At 33.9% G+C, this 2,533-nt stretch overlaps 1 pseudogene; it reads right to left on the bottom strand.

The window, feature by feature from the left end:
* Nucleotides 1-399: 399 nt before the first annotated feature.
* On the bottom strand, nucleotides 400-1,364 carry LOC104998179 (annotated as a pseudogene).
* Nucleotides 1,365-2,533: the final 1,169 nt, after the last annotated feature.

Here is a 2,533-nt window from a genome sequence, read left to right as displayed (position 1 = left end):
TGAAGCTGAAGATCCAATACTATAGCCACCTGATGAGAACTGATTTACTGGAACCACCTGGATGCTGAGAAACATTGAAGACAAAAGCAGTGGGAGGGTTGGGGGTGGGCAGAGGATGCATGTATGTATGCATGTGTGTATATCTATATGCTAGCCATAAAAAATAATAAAATAATGTCATTTATAACAATATAGATGGACCTAAAGATTATCCTAAAGTGAAGTAACGAAGGCAGAGAAAGACAAATATCACATACTTATATATGCTTGCATATATTTCCAAGATAACTTTTTAGGGACATTAATGATTCTCTATTCCTCTTTATTATTTTGAACTTTTTCATTAAAGCATAGAATAATACTTTTCATCACTTTGTATAATGAGAAATAGAATTATACTCAAGTCTTAGTATTCATGCAAAAACTTTGTGAGCAGATTCTCTGAATTACTCTTTTCAAAGCCTCCGTTAGCTCCTTATTTCTCAGGCGATAGATAACAAAGTTGAGCTTTGGTGTTAGGATGATATAAAGACAGCCAGAGCCTTGTCCTCTGTTGGAGGGATCATGAGTGTAGATAAGTGTAAGCAAAGGGTGCATAGTAGAAAGACACCACAGTAAGATGGGTGAAGCAGGTTGAGTAGGCCTCTTTTCTCCCTTCTGCTGAGTGCATGTGATTGACAGCAAGGAGAACACGATCATAGGAACATACAATACCAATGAAAGGCAACACAAGGAAGGGGGTGGTACTCACAAATACTGTGTACTCATAGATCCAGGTATCCATGCAGGCCAAAGTCAACATGGCTTGAACATCACATAAATGATCGATGGTCCTGGATCTGCAATAAGAGATATGGAGGGCATATGTGGTGTGGGTGTGAGAGTTGACAGAGCCCATTATCCAAGATCAACACTCACACTCTTCTGCTGATTCTTATGGGATAGTAAAGAAGAGAGCAAGTGGTCACATAACGATCATAAGCCATAGATGTCAATATCAATGCTTCTTCAACTGCTGACATCAAGAAAAAGAAACATTGAATCCAGCATCCAGTGAACGAGATTGCTTTGTTTCCCAATAAAAAATTGGAAGCCATTTTTGGGACAGTGTTGGAGATGTAATTTAGGTCAAGGAAGGAGAGCTGACTAAGTAGGAAATACATGGGTGGTGTGTGGAGACGCATGTCTGGAAAGATGAGAAGGATCATTGACAAGTTGCCAAAAAGAGCCTTTAGGAAAATAAGAAAAATGAGAGTAAAAATAAACAGATCAATTGTTGAGGTGGGGAGCAACCCCAATTAGATGAAATCATTTGATGTTTGATTACGGTTTTCCAAATCATACTGATATGCTTTTTTTTCCCCCTAAAACAGCAGATATAAAAGTAATTATGTGTAAAACCATAAAATATAGTACTAAATTATTATTTTAGTCCATTATTTAATATTTACAACTCATAAAAAAGAACTGATGCTATCTATATTGAAAAAAAAGCATATGTTATATTTTGAAACTGATAAAATTTGAAAACACAAATATATTTGGCCAAAGTGTTTTCCCAGGTATCTTTATTTTCTTAAATTATTATGTCATCATTAGGAAAAGTATGTGTCATTGTCTTATAAAACTCAAGCAACAAATTCAGATGCCATATTTAATATATGTTCATAGGAAATCAATATAAATTATCTTATAGAAAAAATTGCTATAAATTAATTTTTATTAACATTAAGAAATGAATTGAGAGATGGGCACTGATGTATATACAAAAAAAAAAAAGAAAGAAATGATTTGTCTTACATATTCAATCCCTAAGGCTTACAGCAACCTATCAGCTCATATTGAGAAGACATGTTTCTTTCTTCAGAATTTTTTACACAGGAATGACAAATCAAGCCTACGTAAAGCCAGATAATATTTGGTTGGCTTCTTGTCCTTTTGGCTAACATCAAGTGTAGTATGGGGGCTTCCCACATGGCACAGTGGTAAAGAATGAGAGATGAAATGTTTAGATCCTTTTGAAAGAAGAATTTGGAAAGAGGAACAGTCAGTTACTTAAACAGAAAAAATAAATTGAGAGTCTTCTCGTGGAGGTGGGTGGAGGAAATCTCCAGAGGCATTTTACATCAACAAAGTCTACACAGTCTCTAATGCCTTAGCTATAAATATTAATCTAGAACCAGATTTTTCCAGACGTTAAAGGTATGTTTCAAAATGAAAGAGGAAGCTAAACACATGGGCACACACTCTCAATACAAACATACACACGCATATTCACACCCACATTCAAACACAAATATATGCGTTAAAATAATTGCAAAATGCAAAAACAAAACAAAACATATTTTTAAAGTAAGATTTGTCTCTTAAAAGAAGTATGAGATATTATTGATTCACAATGTAAATATCATTACATATATAGAATCATGTAGCAAAGCCTTTTGCAAATTAAAAAATAATAATCAATTAAAGTTTCAAAGTGTAAAAAACCTACAGAAATAATTTTAAAAACAGCAGTACCATTTTTATTTTT

The sequence above is a fragment of the Bison bison genome, unplaced genomic scaffold (assembly GCF_000754665.1).
Source record: "Bison bison bison isolate TAMUID 2011002044 unplaced genomic scaffold, Bison_UMD1.0 scf7180017852992, whole genome shotgun sequence".
Lineage (NCBI taxonomy): Eukaryota > Metazoa > Chordata > Mammalia > Artiodactyla > Bovidae > Bison > Bison bison.
This window is presented reverse-complemented; position numbering and strand designations above follow the sequence as displayed.